Raw genomic sequence first — 23,921 nt, 5'->3', positions numbered from 1 at the left:
AGAAACAAGCTTGCTTCATATGTCAATCCCAGCTCCATCTCCTACCCCTCCTCCCCTGCACCCCAATCAGGCCCCCAACCCCCACCCAATCCCCACTCCAACCCCAGGGAGGGTGAGGCCCTCCATGGGGCATCTCCAGAGTCTGTCATTTCATTCAGGGCAGGGCCTAGGCCCTCCCCCAAGAGTCCAGGCTGAGAGAGCATCCTTCATTGTAGGATGGGTACCCAAAGTCCATTTGTATCCCAGGGATAAATACTATTTACTACCTAAGGCCCCATAGATTGCCTAGGCCTCCTCACTGAGACTCACTTTCAGGGGGGTCTGGGTCTGGATCAGTCCCATGCTGGCTTCCCAACCATCAGTCTGGGGTCCAAGACCTGCCCCTTGTTCATGTAAGCTGTTTCTGTGGGTTTCATTTATCTCAGTGTATGATCTGTTTTGATGACTATTCCATGTGTATTTGCACAACTGTCTTCTGAAGCTGGTGGACAGAGTGTTCTATGGATGCTAACGTGGTTCAACCTATTGTCTAAATAATGGCATATCAATACTGAATTTGATCATCTTGTTCTGTGAATTACTGAAAGGCATTGTGAAAATATCAGTGATTTGTCTCCATTCGGTTCTATCTTTTTTACTTCATAGCATTTAGAGTTCTATTGTTAGGTACATATATACTTGTGGGGTTTGCATGTTTATTAATGGGTGAATTAATTGTTCCTTACCAAATAATCATATTCAGCCTTGATCTTATGGTATTTTGATTAAAGTCAATATAATTAGAAGCATTTTATTCCTACAATTAATAGCATTATTCATTTTCCATTACTTTGTTTCCATCATGCTTCTGTTTCTATGTGGTTATATTTACTATGTATCCTTTATGAACAGCCTACAGTGTTTCTCCCCATTTTAAAAATATCTATTTTTTAATATAATGGTCAGTCCATTTACAATTATTGTAATAAGCAGGGTTCCAGTATCTGAGTGTTAGGAATGAAGTTGCATGATTCCATGTTATCTTTGTGTATAAGTTTTCAGTAGTTCCTTTAAGAACTAGAATATAAATCCTTAATTAGTCATAGTCTCCCTTCTGCCAATACTGAACCACCTGAAAAAGTCCTTCATGTTGTCACTAGTTGTGTTATTTCCACATGTGCTAAGATGTCATATTCTACATTCTCACTATAGTCAGTTGTCTTTTAAAGAAATAATAAAAGAGGGGAAGAGTCTTTATATCAGCATAATTACATTTTCAGTGCTTTTCATACTTTCCTCTGGGTCTAGATTTCTATTTGGCAACATTTTCCTTGTGTTTGAAGGAATCCTTCCGTATTTCTTGTGCTGCAGCTGGGCTGAAAACAAAGCCGCCCACATTGTGTTCCAATGAAAATCTCTTCGTTTTGTCTTCATGTTTAAGGGCTATTTTCTCAGGATATGAAGTCCTGGCTTCACTTTATTTTTGTTTGGCACCTTAAAGATGATTGTTCAAGGTCCTCACTCCTCTGCTGTTCCTGATGAGGAGATGGCTATCATTTTTAATACCTTTCTTGTATGTCTAATAAGTCCTGTTCTCTAGAAGGTTTTGCTATCCTTCATTATCTTTTACTTATTTATTTATTTGTAATTTGAATGATGTGTTTGAGGATGGTATTCATTGGATTTATCCTACTTGAGTGTTTCTGAGTTTCATGGTTCTCTCTGCTGTTTGAGTTCATCAGCTTTGGAACTGGGGTGGGGGACATTATGACTTTGAATATTTCCTCTTACACTCTTGCTCTCTCTGAAATCAGTAACTTACAAGTTACTGTAACTTACCATCATCTGTCTGTGAATTCTTTACCTCTTATGTTTTAGCCTGAAAATGTCTTATTGACTTATGTTTCTTGCTTGTCTTATTATAAATATTGAGCCTGTAAGGAATTTTTATTTTAAATAATTTTACTTTTAAATTAAAGTTTTTGATATTTATTTTTATTTTATGTGTTTGGGTATCTTCTTTGCATGTATACTGGTGAATCGCATGTATGTAGCACCTCTGGGGGCTATACGAAGGCATCTGATCGCCTGGAACTGGAGTTACAAATAGTTGTGAGCCACTATGTAGATATTGATACTCAAACCCAGGTCCTCTGGAAGAGCTACTAATCCTCTTAACTACTAAGCCATCATTCTACCCCTCATTTTAAAATGTTATTTTAAAGTTCTACATGTTTTCCTGTGATTCATTGTTCACTTACCACTCCCATTTTCCCCACAAATTTACTCTTTTAAGAATTAGTATTATTTAAAACCCTTGAATATTTGTTTAATAACTGTTTCTGATGGCTGCATGAATTTTCTCATTTCTCACTAAGTTCTCTCTCTCTGTGTCTCTCTCTGTCTCTCCCTCTGTCCCTTAAAAAGTGTTTTAGCATGTAGTACAGGCTGACCTAACACTTTACCCCCTCATCCTTCCACTTCCCAGTACTTTCTATTTATTTTAGTGTCTTTTTAAAAAATACTGTGTCCTGGATATTGTAGTTCTGTAATTATTCTACTTTCTCTTATCTTCCCCTTGAAATTAAATTACTGATGGATCTCCTTAATCTTGTACTGCCTTGTGTATTTTAATTTTTCTTTTAGTTTCAGAGCATACTTCTTAGACTAGAAATATAATTTTTCTGGATTTTAATGAAAAGTCTGTAATATTTTTCTAAACTCCTCTACAGGGAAAAACTTGAAGATCAAATTTTGACACCCTACAGCTGGGTAGTTGCTTGAGTCTGTGCTCACACTTAGCATCCCAACTATTGCTTTCCTTTGCATACCTTACTGTGTGACCCTGTACCAATGATCAAAGCCTTGGCGGTAGCCTGTGATGGTTCTGTCTTATCTGGAATTCCTTCTTCACTTTCCAGACATTCTGAAAACACCATACTCAAGCCTTTGTGTTTATGATTTAACAAATAAAGCTGGCGTGAAGATCAGAGTGCAAAACTAGCTAGTCATACTAGTCATCCATACAAACCAGGCAGTGGTAGTACACACATCTAATCCCAGAAGCCATGCCAGATAACCATAGAGGCTGGGCAATGATGCCTTTAATACCAGCACTAGAGAGGAATATAAGATTGGAGGAGACAGGAGTCAGTCAGTCTACAGTCACGCTGAGGACAGGATCACTCCCTTCTGGTATGAGCCTTTGTAGAGATGAGAACTCTCTAGTAATTAGATGCTTTGCTTTTCTGATCTTCAGCTTGAACGCAATATCTACCTCTGAGTTTTTATTATTTGTGCTACACCTTTCACCCCATAGCACCTTTTATACATGAAGCCTGTGAACATATCAGTACCTTTGTAAGAAAAGGTAAGTCCATGTGGACATCTCCTGGCTTCCTTTGCATCTTTAAAGAGCTGTGTTCCCTCTAGCTGCAGGTTGCTCCCACCACCTTTGAAGAGTTGGTTTCGAATATTCTTACTGGGAATATTACTGTTATTGGCATTATATTAGTGTTTCTCCACCATTACCTGAGACCTAGGACCCTACCAGTGTTCACAGTTCTGTGATGATGACTATAAAAATCTTGTAAAGAACAAATTTCCACAAGTGTATTTCTAGGCATCGAGATAAGAGACCCTAAGAAGAGGACTAAGGTGTCAAGAAAGAGAGTGAGAGCTAGTTGGTGATACTATTGGTAGCTTAACATATACACAAGAAAATGAATGAGGCAGAGACACAGACAAAGAAAGAAAGAATGGAAGGTGAATGTGAATTAGGACTATGGTGGAAGAAGACAAACTTGTGGAAAGGGAGCTGACTAGAATGACACTAAACAGGATCCAGGTTTCTTTATGGGGCACTTATAATTGTAAAGGAGTCATGATAGTAAAGTCAAGTATGATTCTATGCTGGCTTCTTGTAGGTGTCATGCCATGTTGTGAGATATGAAATATTAGAAAGAAATGAGGCTAGACAAAGGACATGGTGGTAGAGTGTTCACAGAGTCCTTAAGATACCAAGAGAAAGTTCTGACAGGTGTGATGGTTGGAATGAGACTGTCCCCATAGGCTCGTGTGTTTGAACACTTGCTCCCTAGTTGATGTTGCTGTTTAGGGAGGTTACAGAACCTTTAGGAAGTCAGCACTTCCTGGACTAAGTGTGTCACTGGAGGTGGGTTTTAAAGGTTTATTGCCCCACTCTACTACCCTCTTCTCTCTCCCGCCCCCTCTCCGTACTCTTACCCTTTCTCCCTCTCCATCCCTTCTCTCTGCTTCTTTTGTATGAATGAAATGTACTCAACCAATTTCTCTTGCCAAATGGAGTGATGAGGAAGCATGCTAAATTGGAGTACAGAAGAGGGGGGCAGGGAGTTGAGTATAAGATTGGAGAGTGAGACCACTAAGCAAGGAGAATATAAAAAAGGAAAAGTGTCGCAGCAAAGGGTATCAGTGGCGGCAGTTGTCTAGGGTGTAATATACTAGGGTGTAATCTTCATGGCTTCATGGTGCCGGATTGGAGGATGGGGACACAGTGCTGGAACACAGAAGAGGGGAGCTTGGCCATCATTCTGTTAGATACAAAATGCCTGTTGCAAGCCTTACTGTCCAAGACAGAGATGAACAGAATGGCTGGGCATGTGTAATACCGCACGTCAGTTGCATGACTACATGATGTCACGCTGTGGCACCACAGTGCATTTCTGCACTGGGCCAGATTCTATGTTAGATTGTTGTTCAAACTGGCCCAGAGACTATTACTGTAATGTTGTAAACACGATCAAGGGAATACAAATAATCATGTTTATCTGTCCCCTGGGGACTCATCAAGCAAATGGTTGGGATAGGATCCTAACTGCTCTGATTCTGAAGGCACAGGTCCACCTTCCAGCTCTTTCCATTTAACAGCTACACTGCTTTCTTTGGGCAGCTTTTCTACAACTTTTACAATCACATTCATTGTCTGATCTACTATTTCTAACAGGCAAGAAATGGAGAAACAGATGTCAAAAGTAATAGCATGGATGTCAATGGCAATTCATGTTGAGTATATTAATGAGCTTGTCATTTGCTGGTTCCATAGTTAGAGAGGGAAAGGGAAAAGAGCACCCTTTTAACTCTGAGATCTCTTCTCATCTATCTTGTCCTCCTCCCTGGCTGAGTTATTAATGCTGTCGTGATGACTTACCTGCTAGAGGCAATGCCAGCCCCTTTATATTTAAAAGGAATCTGTCCCTTCGTAAAGGAAATCTCCACAAAGAATATATTCAGTGTGTAATGTAGCACTGTGGCTCTGCTGTTCATTCGTCATCTGCTTGTTCTCAGCAGGCAAATGGCCCCAGGTGAATTATGACTAGGAATTATTCACACCTAGGCACCTTTGCACTCAGTTCGTTGCTCCTCAGACCTAATCACTGCTATTTTGGTCTCGATTAGCAGTATTATTTTCTTTCTCTATCGGCTCGAGAACTTCCTAATTAGTTTACAAAAAGGTGCCTCTTTTCTGTGATTAGGAAAAAATGTCTTTTTTCAAGTTGCTTTCTTTACACTGAAAAACAAGGTGTTAGATTTGTTTTAGAACTTAAAATTTGAAGCCTTGTTCCATCTAAGCCTGAAGATAAAACTGAAATCATGCTTGTGACCTTCTGAAGCTTACTCATAAATTTACGAATCATACTGTATTTCCAGAGAAAGCTAGATATTGATTCAAAAAAGATTCTCAGTTTACTCTCTCCATCTTGTAAAATGTTATATAAAATAACCTCTCTGGCCAGAGCATCTTTCTGAGGATTGTTTTGTGAAGAAAATGCTTAAAGTGTTTCCAGGTGTCAATTGCCAGACATTAAGATTGCCGATCATATTTCTCCTTTTTTAAAACATCTGTATTCACTCACTAAACTTTCATTCTCAAGTCATGGCCCAAACAATTGATATGAACTGAGACATTTTCAATAATTTTCACAATGTCTTGTTTATTCTCAACTCTCTGGCTGTAGGGAACCGGTGATTTTAAATATTCAAAAGTTGGGTTTTTTGTTGTTGTTGTTGTTTTGTTTTGTTTTTTGTTTTTTGTTTTGGTTTTTTTTCATCTGCATTGTATAAAGGGATGACCACAAAGAGTTCCTAGTTTGGGTGTCCCAGGATTTTCTGCTTTCTTCATGAAGACGTTTCACATAATCTTCCTCCCGTTTCACATAAACTCCACTAAGCTTTGTTCAAAGTCTTAAGAGCATAAGGCTAGTTGGTATACAGAGCTGTTGCAAACAGCTGTTTTTTCAGCTAAAGTATGGTTTAAAAAAATGAAGAAACCCTTGACCTAATGACCCGTTTCTTAATCAAGTACTTTCATCAGGACTTTTTCCCGGAGCCATACTTTGACACTTGAATATATATATATATATCCTAAGACGTTTTTCTTCAAAGTAGAGTGCGATTTCATCTCTTAGGAGGTGGATCAGCTCTGCTTCTGCCTGAGTACAGTGGGTGGAATAAGGAATCACTGCTCCACCCATTCAATCCCTAGAGCATCACCTTATGACTTGAAATGTGAGTCATTGCCCTAATAATCTATAGCACCTATGCTCAAATACAGTCATTTTTTTTACTTAAAGATGCAGACGGTACCTGAAATGCATGCAAGCAGGCTTACTGTTACCCTTCCACAAAACCTTAGTTATAACAACTGGAATACTATACGTGAAAAATAAGTGTTTTTGTTGTTCATGAGAAAATTTTTGTGCCCTTTTCTGGCCAGCCTTCAAACTAAAAGCTGAACACTGAGTCTTTACTCACTAGAGTCTCATAGTAGATGTCAAGGACACCTTGTCCCAGGTCAAGCACAAGGACCTAATTTCAGATCAAAAGAACCCCATGAGAAAGCTAAGTGTGATTGTTTGCCTTTAATCTCAGTGCTGGGGACATAGAAACAGGAGGATTCCCCAAGCTAGTTGACCAGTCAACCTAATGTAATCAGTGAGCTCTGGATTCATTGAGAGCTATCTTCTAAAAACTTAGGTGGCAATTGTTATTGATTAAGACACCCAAGCATTGGTTTTCAGTCTTCAACATATACATTCACATGTACACATGCACACATATACACACAAACACATGAGTACATACACTCACACACATTACACATAAAAACAAATTTAAAAGAACACCTACCTTATGTTTAAGGATGCTAAGCTGCAGCAGCAAAGTGGATCTTGAAGAAAGCTTGGTTAGAAGTTGCTGTTCCTCAAATTTAGGTTAGAATATTTTATTCCCATCCCAGCCCCATGCTTGTGACCAGAAATCTGATTTTATTGTTGTTTGAACAAATTATGTAGGTGATCCCCAGACCACACTTTGAGAATTTGTGGCAAGGCTAGATTGCTAGATTTTCAGTTTTTGGCTTTCATGTACCCGATTGGTATACTACTGCCTGTGACAAAGTAGCAAGCTAGCTTAGGCATTCTGATATAGTGTAAAAATGAAACAAACCACTGGCCTAGACTCAATAGCACCACAATCAAGCTTAAAGCCTGCCATAGAAAGCCACAGTACTGAACAAATTTGTTTCTTTCCACAAATGTACAAGTTTAATAGGAAATTAGTTATGCCTTTCATCTCCCATCTTGTGCACAGAAAATATACAATTTGACTGAAAGCAACTCACTAATTTGAAGCATTTATCTTCATAATATCTGACAGACTGCCCTTACTTAGGTCGTCATGATCAAGGACTCTCCTTGTTGAGATGTGGTATGCTCCCCTTCTGACTACTGATATGCTCATTTACTGCTGCTGCTGCCAAATTAACCATTTCATGTTGAGCACCTTGCTATCCAAGAGGAGAAAAGAAAAGCCGTGATCAGTTATGTGACACTCTTTCTCTATGCTCATTGTTGATGGAAAACATTGGGTTTGTGAGCTAAACACTTAGCAGAGAGGAGGAAAGGAACTGAAAATTAAAGCTCAATCATGCACACTGGGGTTGTTGGGCAGAAGCAACATTTGATATGATTTTTCCATCCAATTGAGTTAGAGTCAAGTAGGAAGAGAATGAATTTCCTATAGTTTCCCTTATGGCTATCTGGGCTGGCTTGCCCTAGGTGATAGGTATCAGTGACCACTTACTGTAACTTAATTATCTGTGGAAAGATAACAGAACTTTTTCTATCTTTGAGAAAACAATATTTACACAACTATTTTCCCAAAGACTTTGGAACACTGTGAATTTTATGAATATCTGCCCGTGTTTCTTGCCAACTTCTCAAAGGCCAGAACTCAGTTTGTAGTCATATGCTTATTTCCTTAAAAACAAAAATACCACATAGGGGGTGAAAAAAGTATGTCTAACTTAGAATTTTGGTTGTTTAAAAGTAGGAAAAAGGGACTGGGGGGAGGGCAGATCCTAACATTGAGGAGCCAAGCTGTTCTTCTTGCTCTTAGTTGCCCTAAACTTTGTGTCCACTTTTTCTCTGCATCTGTGAGCTTCATGAAGCTACTACAGCAGTCAGAGGCAGGCCTGGCACTGAAGATGCTCCCCAAGCAGCAAGTAGTACTGATGAGGTATGCAGCTATGAGTACAGCGCAGCGACTCTGTCTTCTTTTAGCCTTCCGCTCCAGCGGGCCTCTTCCTCAGCTCTCCTGGGAGCCTCATGTTGTTCTCCAGCTTCTTCCTGTTATGCAACTAGAAGGCCAAATGATGCACATTCTCCCATCTTGGCTGCTGCTGGGTACCACTCAGAGACAGTAGAGAAAAGTCTCACTGTGGTTTCTGAATTCTGTAAGAACAGCTTTCATCATTACCCCAAAGAGAAGAGGAGTATGCTGACTAGTTTTATGTCCATTTGACATGAACTGGAATCATCTGAGGGGAGGAAATCTCGGTTGAGAATTTACCTCCAAAGATCAGGTCATAGGCAAGCCCAGAAGACAGTTGCTTAATTAGTGATGTAGGAGGACCTAGCCCACCCCTGGGTTGGTGGTCCTGAGTGCTCTAAGAAAACAAGCTAAGCAAGTCATGGATAGAAGCCAGTAAGCAGCATTCCTTTGTGACTTTAATGCAAAAGGACCTGTCTCCAGGTTCCTACCCTATTTGAGTTCCTGCCTTGGCTTCCCTCAGTGAACTGTGATTCGGGATATGCAAGTCTTTCCTCCCCAAGTTGCTTCTAGTTATGGTGTTTCATGACAGCAATATTAACTATGACTAACGTTAAGTGAAATAACAAAGGAATATGTGGGAGAGCAAATGATGCTCTGTGTGCTTCCTATGAACATGAAAGGAAGCTTAAGGCTAAAACATGAACATTATCTTGAGGCTAGACCTTCTCCTCTTTTAACTTAGATTTGCTCTATCTCCCCATGTTTGCTAGATTTTGTTTTCCTAGTCTCATCACCCTGTGTCCCACCTTCCTCCCGAGTGGGCATTCAGATCCCCTAATTTATTCATAAACATATCTTGTTTTGGACACCCTGCCAGCTGAAAGCTAGAATGCCAGGTTTCTATTAGGCATTTGTGGACCCTGTTGTAGGACCTGTGTTAATCATGGGTATAGGTTTCGGTTTATCCCTTACATATTCTATACACATTTCTACATTTTATATATTTTAGAACCACAGGAAAAGTCAGTAATTTAGGGATCTCTGCACATTGGCTTGAGGTATTACTGCTGCTTCTCTCGATGCCACAAGTTTCAAGTTGCCATCTATTGGCACCTTAGTTGTTTAACATGCCAGCCATGTACTGTCAGGAAGAAAGAAAAAGTTGGCTCAATAGAAAACCAAATCAACCATCCAACCTGTCACTTATGCTTTTCCCAGCAAGCATTTTATAAACCAGCTGCCCAACATTTTTTCCTATTCCTTGGCTCTCTCTCTCCTCTTTCTTATTTTTAAGAACATGAGATTTACACCATTGGTTTCCACAGGCTCTTGATAACACTGTCCCTAACTGCCAGAAATAATGGTGTTTGGCACATTGCAGGTTTCCAGGATATTTCAATGTTCCTTCTAGCTGCTACCTTGTCAGAGAAGATCTCTCCTCACAGGGTTAGTTGTTTAAAGTAAGTTGTTATACTTTGAAAGTGAAGTGATTTGAAGAAGGATCTAGATTGAGAATCAGCATCTTATGGAACTGCTTTTGCTTATTTGGTTCTGTTGCAGTATCTCTTGATTACGAGCCAGAGACCCATGACACAATCACGTGACTGTCTCCCAGAGAGAGGTTCCTGAAATATGAATTGTAGCACGCACCCCAAGGGGACTCTTAAGCAACTATGCCTTTGCAGTAGTATATCCAGAACCAGATAGTATTTACATTAGCTTTTATTTAAAAATCCCTGTGTATTTCCAAGAGGAACTGATTTTGCAAACATCACTTTCATCTAATTTTGTAAATACTCTCTCTGGAAGAAGCTAGACTTCCTTGGCTTTGTCCATTGACATGGTTCAAACAGCTGGACTGTAAGAGCATGGGAAAAGACACAGTTATGAATGGTCTTCCCTGGGTTATCACCTTACATTAGTTTTTCTCTGCAAGACTTTTGTGGGAATTTAATTTACTTGAATTTTGAGTTCCCTACTTCTCAGTAATAGTGGCATTACTTTCAAGTGTTTCTGCAAGCACCCTTCCTACTTATGTGTTTACTGTAGCTTATTGTCACTAGTTTTTTTTATTTTATTAAGTATTCACACCTCCTGGCATTTATAAGTGTTCTCTTTCCCTTGAACATGATTAGCATATTCCAACCCTTTCCATCTGAATCTTCTCAGGCTAGTGCAGTACCTGCAAGCTGTACCCCATGTGTGGCAGGAAATACTTCAACTTCCAGACTCACTTGTGCCATGGTTCCCGGAACAGCTCACTCACCCAAGAGTGACCCTGGAGTCTGGCTTTTGCTGACAGCATTGCACTCCTGGGGCAGACTGCCCAAACATCAAAAGGAGATTTCTTTACTTCCTTTTGATTTTTTCCTGGTTATCTCCACTAAAGCATTCTTCTAGTTGCGAGATTTAATTTTATTTACATTAGATGTAAGAGAAATAGCCATGTTAAATTAAAAAAAGACTTAGGTTTCAACTTTTTTGAATAGTATATACACATATATGTAAACAAAAATGCATGTGCATGTATATTTTTATTTATTACATTTTTAATTAGAAACAAACTTGCTTCACATGTCAATCCCAGATCCCTCTCCCTTCCCGCTTCCCGCATCCCTCCACAAGCTCCCCCCAACCTCCCACCCTATCCATACTCCTTTCCCCAGAGGGGATATCCAGAGTCTTGTCATTCCATTCAGGGCAGGGCCTAGGCCCTCCCCCAAGATTCCATACTGAGAGAGCATCCCTCTTTGTGGTATGGACACACAAAGTCCATTTATATGCCAGGGATAAATACTGATCTACTGCCCAGGGCCCCATATATTGTCCAGGCATCTTCACTGACACCTACATTCAGGGGGTCTGGATCAGTCCCATACTGGCCTCCCAGCTATCGGTCTGGGGTCCAAGAGCTCCTGAAAAGATCTCCCATGCTCTTGAATTGGTAGGACCAGCATAGTAAAAATGGCAGTCTTGCCAAAAGCAATCTACAGGTTCAATGCAACCCCCATCAAAATACTGGCACAATTCTTCACAGACCTTGAAAGAACAATAACCAAATCTATGTGGGAAAACAAATGACCCAGGATAGCCAAAACTACCCCGTGTACAATAAAGGAATTTCCAGAGGCATCACCATCCCTAACTTCAAGCTCTATTATAGAGCTGTAGTCCTGAAAACAGCTTGGTATGGGCACAAAAATACAGGTACACCAGAAAACCCTGATTTTAACCCATACACCTGTGAACATGACTTTTGACAAAGAAGCTAAAATTATACAATGGAAAAAAATAGCATCTTCAACAAATGGTGCTGGCATAACTGGATATTGGCATGTAGAAGACTGCAGACAGATCTATGTCTATTGCCATGAACAAAACTAAAGTCCAAATGCATCAAAGACCTCAACATAAATCCAGCTACACTGAACCTCTTAGAAGAGAAACTAAGAGGTATTTTTGAATGAATTGGTACAGGAGACCACTTCCTGAACGTAACAACAGTAGCACAAACACTGAGATCGACAATTAATAAATGGGTCCTCCTGAAACTAAGAAGCGTCTGTAAGGTACAGGACATAGTCAACAAGGCAAAAAGGCTGACCACAGAATGGGAAAAGATATTCACTAACCCCATATCTGACAGAAGGCTGATCTCCAAAATTTACAAAGAACTCAAGAAGCATGTCTCCAAAACACCAAAGGATCCAATTAAGCTCTATTATAGAGCTATAGTCCTAAAAATTGCTTGGTATTGGCACAAAATGGACAGGTAGACCAATGGAATCAAATTGAACACCCTGAGATTAATCCACAAACCTATGAACACCTGATTTTCGACAAAGAAGCTAAAATTATACAATGCAAAAAAGGTAGCATCTTCAACAAATGGTGCTGGCATAACTGGATGCTGGCATGTAGAAGGCTGCAGATAGATCCATGTCTATCACAATGCAAAAAACTGAAGTTCAAATGGATCAAAGACCTCAACACAAATCCAGCTACATTGAGCCTCTTAGAAGAGAAAGTGGGAGGTACCCTTGAATGAACTGGTTTCCTGAACATAACACCACTAGCAAAAACATTGAGATCGACAATTAATAAATGGGACCTCCTGAAACTGAGAAGCTTCTGTAAAGCAAAAGACACAACAAGACAAAAAGGCAACCCAACAAGACAAAAAGGCAACCCACAGATTGGGAAAAGACATTCACTAACCCCACTTCTGACAGAGGGTTGATCTCTAAAATTTAAAAGAACTCAAGAAGCAAGTCTCCAAAACACCAAAGGATCCAATTAAAAAGTGAGGGACTGAACTAAATAGAGAATTCTCAATAGAGGAGACTAAAATGGCTGAGAGCCACTTAAGAAAGTGTTCAACATCCTTAGCCATTAGGAAAATGCAAATTAAAACAACCCTGAGATATCATCTTACTCCTGTCAGAATGGCTAAAATCAAACACACCAATGACAGATTATGGAGAGGATGTGGACAAAGGGGAACACTTGTCCATTGCTGGTGGGAGTGCCAACTTGTACAGCCATTTTGGAAATTGGTATGAAGATTCCTCAGGAAAATGGGACTCAGTCTACCACAAGACCCAGCAATTTCACTCTTAGGCATATACCCAAAAGATGCCCATTGACACAACAAGGATGTCTGTTCCACTATGTTCACAGCAGAATTATTTGTAATAGCTAGATCCTGGAAGCAACCTAGATGCCCTACAACAAAAGAGTGGAAAAAGAAAATGTGGTACGTTTACACAATGGAGTACTACTCAAAAAAAAACCAATGGAACCTTGACATTTGCAGGCAAATGGGTGGCACTAGAAGAAACCATCCTGAGTGAGGTAACCCAGTCACAAAAAGACAAACATTGTATGTACTCACTCATATATAGATTTTAGACATGGATCATGGGGGTGTCAGCCTACAATCCTAGTGCCAGTGAGTCTGGGAAACAGGGAGGTTCCCAAGAGAAGTGGAATGAGGCAAGATCTCCTGAGCAGATTAGGAACATAGGGGAAGGGGAGAAAGAACCAGGAAAAAGAAAGAGGGATAAGAGGAGGGGAGTAGAAGACATGGGGGAGCAGGAAGGTTGAGTTGGGATAAGAATAGAGTACAGCAGGATGAGAGATACCATAATAGATGGAGTTATTATAGGTTTGAGGAGAGAGCTGACACTAGTGAGATTTCCAGAGATCTACAAGGATAACACCAACTGGCAAACTAAGCAATAGCAGAGAGACTACATTAATAGGCCCTCCCTGATGATAAGGTTGATGACTACCTTATATGCCATCCTAGAACCTTCATCCAGTGACTAATGGAAGCAGGGACAGATACCCACAGCTAAACACTGAACTGAACTTCTGGACATCTTCTAATGACAGAGATGGAGGAGTAATGAGCAAAGGGGTCAAGACCATGCTGGTGAAACCCACAAAGACAGATGACTGGACAAGGGGGAGCTCTTGAACCCCAGACTGATGGCAGAGAGGCAAACAGGTGACTGATCCAGACTCCACAAATGCAGTGTCAGTGAGGAGGCCTCAGAAATCTCTAGGGCCTTGGGTAGGAGATCAGTATCTACCATGGCATATGAATGAACTTTGGGAGCTCATTCCACATGGAGGAATGCTCTCTCAGCCTGGACACATGGGGAAGGGCCTAGGTACTGCTCTGGATGAAATGACAGACTCTGGAGATCCCTCCAAGGAGGGCCTCACCCTCCCTGGGGAACGATGTGGGGATTGGGTGGGGGACTGGAAGGGTTGGTGGAGGGACAAGGAGGATGGGTGGGAGAGGGAGCTGGGATTGACATGTGAAACATCCATGTTTCTAATTTAAATAAAAACATATATTGAGAAAAAAGTACAGAACTAAATAGAGAATTCTCAATAGAGGATTCTAAAATGGCTGAGAGGCACTTGAGAAAGTACTCAACATCCTTAGCCATTAAAGAAATACAAATCAAAACAACTCTGAGATACCATCTCACTCCTGTCAGAATGGCTAAAATCAAAAACACCATTGACAATTTATACTGGAGAGGATGTGGAGACAGGGGAACACTTGTCCATTGCTGGTGGGAGTGCCAACTTGTACAGCCACTTTGGCAATCAGTATGGAGATTCCTCAGGAAAATGGGAATCAGTCTACCAAAAGACCCAGCAATTCCACTCTTAGGCATATATCCAAAACATTCACATTCATACAACAAGGCCATCTGTTCCTCTATGTTCATAGCAGCATTATTTGTAATAGCCAGAACTTGGAAGCAACCTAGATGCCCCTCAACTGAAGAATGGATAGAGAAAATGTGGTACATTTACACAATGGAGTACTACTCAGCAGGAAAAAAACCAATGGAATCTTGAAATATGCAGGCAAATGGATGGCACTAGAAGAAACCATCCTGAGTGAGGTAATCCAGTCACAAAAAGACAAACATGTTATGTACTCACTCATATATGGAATTTAGACGTGGATCAGGGGAGTCCAGCCTTCAATCCCACTGCCAGAGAGTCTGGGAAACAGGAAAGAACCTAAGAGAGATATGCATGGTACCCCAGAGAAGGGGAACAAGGTAAGATCTACTGAGCAGGTTGGGAGCAGTGGGGAGGGGAGTGAGAAAAAGAGAGGGGGAGTAGAGGAGAGAGGGGGATCAAGAAGGTTAAATTGGGGAGAAATAGGGGAGACAGGATGAGAAATACTGTAAAAGAGGGAGCCATTATAGGTTTGAGGAGAGATCTGGCACCAGCGAGATCTCTAACTATCTACAAGGATGACACAAACTGGCAAACTAAGTGGAGAGACTACCTATATGCCCATCCCTGATAAGGAGTTTGATGACCACCTTATATGCCATCCTAGGACCTTCATCCAGTGGTTGATGGAAGCAGAGGCAAACACCCACAGCTAAACACTGAACTGAACCCCTGGAAACCAGTGACAGAGAGGGAGGGGTGATAAGCAAAGGGGTAAATAATGGGCTGGTGAAGCCAATAAAAACAGCTGGCATGTATATTTTAAATGACCCATAATTTTTTAATAACTTAAGGTTTTGTACATTTTAACTTTATTTCAAGATTATAGGTCCTAACAGAAATAGGCAAATTACTCAAATTGCTTTAAATCAGGATGTGACAGGCTTAGCATTTCAAGTGTATGTCTGTGTTTGGAACTGGGCCCATAAACAGTAGAGTTGAACAAAGAGAAACCTTACCTAGTTAACTGATGTGGTATTTCAGAACTTCACAAAGCCAGGCATAATCTTACCTGCCAGGAATTTTCTAAAGTTATAAGGAGAGCAGAACTTCAGTCTGCAGTTTTTATATTCCCAGTAACTGTTATATAGTAGACATGTCTTTCTGAGATAATAAAAAAAATCTAATATGAAATTCTGAACTTGATTTTAAAGCAAAAGGTTTGGGAGAGAGGTGGCCCAGTGACATTCGAATTCTGAAATGTTCATTTTCTCCTCCAGGATACTGATACAGAATGAGTTGGAAAGTTGGGTTTGAAATTCAAGATATACATGACCCAACAGAGTGGTGAAGGGACAATAGTTAATAATAAATTCATAATATATTATGAATAAGTGGAAGACAGGAGCTCCTCTTCAAGGTCTCCAAGACAAAGTAATGTAAGGAAATGAAAGCCTTAACTTTACCTGAATTGCTCAGTATACATGGTATACCTGTTTGAAATATAACCTGTGCCAAATTTATAAGGACAATTATTGCAAGTTGATAAAAACATTAAACTGTTTATGAACATGAAACTTTTTAACTATTCTGATCTCTACATATTGTATACAGAGGGAGTAGTGGATCAAATTGTTACATTGTACCTAAAACAATATATAATTGAATATAGCAATTAAGTATATAAAATTTATAAGAAGAGTTAAATATTTTTTCCATAAATGTGGTTTGGAAGAAGCCTTTCAGATTTTCTTTCAGTTTCTTCATGTATAAAACATTCAATCTCATCCCAAAAGCGATTTAAGGTAAGAGTTAAGTGTGATAATACTGAAAGGGCATTTAGTTCAATGTCTGGTACAAGCTTTGTAGATAGGTACATTGATACACTTAAAACTGCACTGATTTATTAATGGAAAGCCAGATGATACATAGGTAGCTGGATGGATAGATTATATACTTATTTCTTTTCTCACCTGAATACATGTGGTCAAATTCCTCTGTATCTCAAATGACCTACTTCTAATGTGGTTATAAAACAATTAGCCTTCTTTTTTGTTTGTTTGGTTTTTTTTTAGAAATCCAGAATCTAAGCAAAACTTTGGCTTTAAACATTCACCATATACTTCTCTTTATAAGCTATCAACAACTTTTAGAGGTAACAGATTTGAAAACCACTTAACTGTATAAATATTTAAGTAAAATCTTGTTGGTGTAGAAGGTGGGTGTTTGGTTGATGACTAGTTCTGCTTTGAATTATAAGCACAGTACAAATAATTATGCATTATCAATAATTTATTGGAAGTTCATAATGAGTCATGTCTCCTGTAGGTGGATGAGATAATGTCTGTATATTCAAAGCTCCTGAATACAAACTGTGCACCCACCCTGTCTGTCCTGATGCTGTACCACAAGAAACCAGTATTATCCAAATTCATGCCAGTCCCAGTAGGATCTAGTTGACTTGGCACATATTTTAAAAGAAGAGAATGGTTTTCTGTACAAGAAAGCTTGGGGAATTTTCTTATATGCGTCTTTGAGTAAAAGTACATTGAGCCATCCTGAGGACAGGGTTATCATTCCTTTTTTAGACAATGTAGTAAAATGGAATACACACAATGGATATAGAAGCTAGGTTACTAGGGGACTGGGCCAGCATTGTACAAGCAGACATAGTGCCCCTTGAGAAAGCAATGTCCTTTGTTTACACAATTTAAAATACAGGACAACAAACACCAGCTGTATTTGTTCCTTGACTATGCAATCACAAACAGCATGAAAAAAGTAAAAGTAGGATGTATTCATCAGTTTTCCAATGTTGTAGCAAAGTATCTGAGGCTGGGGCTTTATAAAGAAAAGAAGCTTATTTCGTTCGTAGTTTGGGCAACTAAAAGTCTGAGATTGGTTTTTGCATTGGTTTGACTCTAGTAAACGTAGGTAGCCTTGTGACAAAAGTACAAATGAGAGAGATCACACAGTGAGATAGGGCAGATATTAAGAAAAGGCCAGTCTTTCTCTTTATAGAAACCCATTCTTGTGGAAACTGAGGTTCCATGAGAACTATATTAATACCTTCCTAGAACAGAGACTTCAATGACTCTAACCACCCCTAGCCCTAGTCTTTTTCTCTTAATAGCACCTTAACTTAGAAATTACTGCTTCAATTAATGGGATTTTTAGACAGAAAGGAACAATATACAAAACACAGAAAATATAAAGAGAGCTTACCATTAAACAAAAAATTGAATTCTATCTATGCACAAGAGATTTTTCTTGTTTGGTAGAAAGAAACATCTTTATCTCTTCTGACCAAGCTCCTACTTAGGTGATTTTATTTTTTTGCTGGACACATACTTTTTTTTAATTTACGTTAGAAACAATCCTATTTTATATATCAATCCCAGTTTCCTCCCCCTCCCATCCTACCATGCCTCCCACTCATCCCCTTTCTTAATCACAACATCCCCCAAAAGGTTCAGACCAGTCTTCATATACCAAGCATCTTAACATAGTAGTGTGTGTTTGTATGTATGTGTCTTTATGTGTAGGAGTGTGTATATGTGTGCGTCTTTGTCTATGTACATGTTTTGTTTATAAAGTATCATGCTGTACAAAGACTTCTTCAAATAGGTTAAAATTTCATTAAAATATAGGAGCCATGCCTTACTTTGCTTCTTTGTTCACAAAGTAGCCAGTAAAATACTGAATATATGTGTATAGATATAGATATAGATATAGATATAAAATCTTTTTTTTTGGTTTTTACGAGACAGGGTTTCTCTGTATTGTTTTGGAGGCTATCGGTCCAGCCCGGCCTCGAACTCACAGAGATCCACCTGCCTCTGCCTCCCGAGTGCTGGGATTAAAGGCGTGCGCCACCACCACCCGGCTATAAAATCTTAAATAGTTACTGGTTATGTGATAGAGAAAAGATTGGGAAAAGAGGTGAGATTAATTACACGGACTTTGGTAATTCTCCCTTGAGTGGGAATGCATACCAGTTTCTGGCATTCCTCCTCTTCTGCCTGATCACTGCACCTCTATAAATATCTTAGAAATACCCACACGTTGTCACAGAGAGTTCACCCATCTCCCTTCATCTGTTGGTCCATCTTGCAGTGGGTAATGTTCTGAGTGAAACTATTCTTAACAGTGATCTCACCATGCCTTGGTCTTACTGATTGCTATTTGCACGCTATGCCACCAATGGCAATCTGGTCACCCTCTTTCCTTATTCCCCATATCCAATTAGTCACCATGCCACATCTCTCCTAATTATTTTAAGATTTTCTAAATACATCCTTTATCTCCATCCCTACTGCCATTTCTTTGGTTCAAGCCATCGCCTACTAAAATAATCTCCTAATATGTCTTTTCCTAGATCACTTTAAAGTATACCTGCAATGATTTTTCAAAGATGCAAATGGATCATATTACTTCCTATGTAACTTTCTTTAGTGTTACCCATTGTTGTAAAGATAACTTCTGGGTTTTGTTTGAATACAAGGAGCAAGACACCATCACTTATTTATTTTACCTCACTGCTCATCTCCTAGTGTTGGTAAGAAAATTTCCTTCTATCCAATCAACTCTTCATGCACTCATCCACCTACCCCACCCCCATCCCCACCTTTACCCTCTTCCACCACCTTCAAAGTGGTTCTTCTGGACACTTAGTCTCACAGTCAGGTAAGTATCTCTTGTTTCCCCAGCATTCCACTAGACCAGAAAGTCTTGAAGGTTAGAGATTTTGCCTTTATTCTATACAAAATAGTGACAGAAGTTACAAATTATTGGGTATTTAAATTAGCTATTGATACTTCAACTCATTATTCTTTATTGAACATCATATAGCATTAAGTATTTTCTAAACACTAGCCTCAATTTTTAACTTTTAAAACTATTAAAACCTGCTGGGTGGTGGTGGCGCACGCCTTTAATCCCAGCACTCGGGAGGCAGAGGCAGGCGAATCTCTGTGAGTTCGAGGCCGGGCTGGACTGATAGCCTCCAAACCAATACAGAGAAACCCTGTCTCGTAAAAACCAAAAAAAAATATTAAAACCTTATTATAAAGAGCTTGCAAGTCAAAAAATGTCATACAGTGAAATTAACTAGACACAAAGTCTGTACATGTTTGTGAACTTCTATTAGAATAGTCATTCTGAAGCTGTGGAGATTGACATTAGATTTTTCACTTGCACTATCAAAAGTAATTTGATACACTTTTCCATCACCCAAAAATGTATATAACAAAATTACAACTAGAAAAACAATTAGTGCTATGCCCTCTTTCATAACTAAGAGTCCATTGCCTGCATTCAGTTTTTAAGCTCTTCAAACCTAAAATGTTTATCTGAGTAGATACTACTTTACAGAGCAGGAAATTAAGGAACAGAGAAACCAAATTACTTGCTTCACAACATTTAGTTAACAACTTTTAGGACAGATATTTGAACTCAGGCTGTGCTACAATAATGTCACTCTGCACAGAGCTTTCAAACTTGCTTTGGGAGCCATATATTCATATAGGGAGCACATCACTGAGATATGGCACTGTGTGAACAGATGAATTAACAGAGAAATCAAAGAAGATTATAACAATTGGGGAAGAAAATGTTAAATCCTGAGCAGGAGGTCTGGAGGTATGACTCAACCAGGGAGGCTCAATGCACTTTGTCAATAGCTCCAGTTACTATCGGTCATACATATCTGGATGACATTAGAGGATTACATAGAATGGAACATGTACTATTTTACCTCCTAGGGTTTTAAGTAAAATCGGTCTAGTTTTTCAAACAGCCCACCGCCTATTAAATAGTTTGACTTCATCACATGAAAACCTAGACAGGTTGCTGTTGGGAAGTGGTGGCACACACCTTTAATCCCAGCACTCTGGAGGTAGAAGCAGGAGGATCTCTGTGAGTTAGAGTCCAGCCTGGTCTAAAGAGTTAGTTCCAGGATAGCATTCAAAAATACACAGAGAAACCCTGTCTGGAAAAACAAAAATAAGAAAGCCTAGACAGGTGAAAGCAGACTGTGGTTAACTTTGTGATAGAGGTGGTGATTCTCCTTCTTGTTATTGACACATTGCTTCACTTCTATCAAGCCTTTGCGACTTCAATGTGGAGTGTCTCCAAGGGGCACTAAAGAAATGTGAAATGCGCACCAGATTCCAACCTCAGAAAAATTATGCTGGCGTGTAAGCTTACAGAGCATGGAGGATAAATAGACATACCTCCATGCAATTTACACATAGTGGGACTAAATGAATACTTGTTCGCGGCTTTCAAAGGCCCTGACATCTCAAGGTTTTCTGTAGGACACCTTGAAATCAAATGCTTGTGTAGGCTAAGGACAAGGCTGGGAGAGTGATGAGGAACTACTTTAGAACAGATGTCAACAGAGTGTTTCTCTCCGTGCTGAGAATCATCAAATATGTGGCTGATATCTGGCAGACATAGTGACTGAGGCACAGGCTCCAGAGCATCGAGACAATGAGCTGGCCTCCTGAGAAACTCTCCTGGATGCAGACAAATGAGTTTTGATGAGCGAGTGGCCTTTGCTCATTCTTCAGGGGTGGGGAGTGGGAACTCAGTCCAGTTTGGAGTTTAATTAAGGATGGCAGCTGGCATAGCAGGTCAGATGACTCTGTGCTCATTCATGTCACAAGTTGCATTTTGTTTTTCTCCAGATATTTCTGTTACTCTGTTCTCTCCCCCGACACTGCCCACACATTATTCTGTGTGCTATTAAAGTGATATGATCACTCTCCCAAATATAAAGTATTGCAGGCAGGGACCACATGCTAGAGATACAGAAACAAAACCATAAGGATCTGTATGGCTCTCCCATTTGAGACGCATCCTCTTGATGCAAACCATCCCCTATTTAAATGCACCTACTCATGGCACTCATGAAAGTAAGATTTCCTTGATAATTTTAATACCTGGAGAGAAAGGACAGATACAACTGTAGCATGCCAATTGTCCATGTCTTCAATCCTCCCTCTTAATGAATGATGGCAGAGACAGGAGCTCCTACCTCCTCTCCAAGCAAACCATACTGAGAGAAAAGTTTGTAGATCAAGCAATCTCCTGTAAAAAAAAAAAACAGGTCTCAGATACTTGGGATTTGGAGGGAATTGATTAAATAGATTGGTTATTAAAGACATCCATAATGAGACTATTTAAATGACTAGTCCAAAAGCCCACTTTCAAATATGAACTTAAACTGCAGATATTTCTGAATGGAAAATCTCTAAATCACATGGTCTAAGGAAGTCAAGGAGGAAGAAAGACTGAATGATTCTATATTTTAATCTGGTAGATACAGCTCTATACAATTTCCTAAGATGGCATATTTTGAAATAGTGTGTTCAGTGGTATACACTTACAGCATAAAGTCTCCAGGGAAATACTTGATCATATAATTAATTGCATACTACTTACAATAGTGCTACACATGCTCTGCTAGATATGAGACTCAGCTGCCTGCTGTCTTGAATCCCATGAAAATGAATTAATCACCTGCCTTAGTAATAAACTTTGAAAACAAAGCAAAGGAAAAAACACTGTGAAATAAAGATACTGTGATATTCTTTGTAGGTAGTACCCTTTCTCCTTGGTTAAACTGTTGTGATGAGAACTGGAGAAATTCCTGTTCTACTAGAATTCAAGGACAACTAGGCTTTTAGAGTTCCTGATTAGGCACACCTATGGAGAAAGCTGAACCAAAAAAAAAGTCCTTCAAATCCTTTGTAGAAAAGTACTTCAAAATAGAAGTAGCCATAGCTACTTAGTACATAGCCTTTGGGATAGGATGGCCCATTTCTAGATTAATATTTTAATGATGGGGGTCTTAAAGCTTTATTGAAAACATTCCCAGCAGGTCCAACATATAGGACATCATCTTACAGTTGGGACAGCAAGTTCTTATTTTTTCAGGACATTGAGGTTGGGAAGAGATGAGAAATATACAAACACAGGAAAATAAAAGTAACTTAAAGCAGTCAATTCCATTATCTTAGTCTGGGAAGTTATCTAACTCTTAGCAACGGGCTACCTTTACCTTTAAATCAGAATCCATGGAAACAGCTTTCCCTGTTTTGAAGCATTAGGAATAGCTGTCAGTTGCTGTTTCCAATTCTGAAGACCAGACGGTGGGGGGTTGGGGACTGCTTTTCTGTTCTTCTCAAAGGAACAATGTATTTGAGAGACACTGTTTAAGTGGTTTACTTAGCAAAGCAAGCACTCCAAAGAGAGATTAGAGTGGGCTGTCCCAAAGCAGCTAACAGCACAGTGGGTTCTATGCCATGTACTGTTTTAAAGGTTTTATGAATATTTATGAGGTGTATGGGACGTGCTTGGGATAAGGTGACCCTTTTCCCTCCCAAACTATGATAGACCAGATCTCCTTTCTGGGGATTTTTTTCCCTTCTGATTCTCTAGAAAGGTTCACAAAGATGAAGGAAGTGTTGCACCAGAAGTACAAAAGCCAAGGTCTTTTGAGGACACATAGACATTGTTAGTACACATGTGGGGTGATTCTCAGTCACAGACAGCTTAACATCCACATTGAGGTCATGTCCCCACAAAGGGTATTCTGACCATCATACACAGCTACCTGGACACAGATGTGCTTCTCTTGGTTATTTCATGACTAACTCCTTTTTGAGATAGCTCAAGATTGTTTTGATTAAGATCATGACTCTGTCAGTTAAGACATTTTGTTATCCATATTATTTCTCTTTAAACAGGTTTTATGTTGGAGGCTGACCCTAGTGTTTTACTGTAGACTAGTAGGCTACTCAGGAACAAAAGGCATGGGTTGTCTGTGAGACCCCTTCTGCCAGCACTGCCTCTCACGTCCATTTTCTGCCTCGAAGACCCACATTTCTCATTGCTGTTGGTCTCATCATGCTGATGTACTATCAGAGGAAGGATAGCATGTAAGACAGTCACAAGATGTAGTCCTAAGGAAGAGAGTATACTATGAAACTGGACTATAAGGTCCTGAGGGCAATGGCCTTGTTTCTTTTATAACTTTGTCAGTATCAAACACTGTATTTACAGAAATGCAGCACTTAAATATTTGCTCATCTAAAATTTCTTAATTGTAGAAAAAAATCTGTACTCTCTTC

At 39.6% G+C, this 23,921-nt stretch overlaps 1 protein-coding gene across 4 annotated transcripts in view; it reads left to right on the top strand.

Annotated features, from left to right (window-relative positions):
* Ryr3 (ryanodine receptor 3) overlaps nucleotides 1–23,921 on the top strand; it is a 527,473-nt gene that overhangs the window by 156,456 nt on the left and 347,096 nt on the right. The gene's annotated exons all lie outside the window — the stretch shown is intronic.

The sequence above is a fragment of the Mesocricetus auratus genome, unplaced genomic scaffold (assembly GCF_017639785.1).
Source record: "Mesocricetus auratus isolate SY011 unplaced genomic scaffold, BCM_Maur_2.0 Super-Scaffold_100004, whole genome shotgun sequence".
Lineage (NCBI taxonomy): Eukaryota > Metazoa > Chordata > Mammalia > Rodentia > Cricetidae > Mesocricetus > Mesocricetus auratus.
The sequence above is the reverse complement of the archived record's forward strand: the minus strand, read 5'-3'. Positions and strand labels throughout refer to the sequence as shown.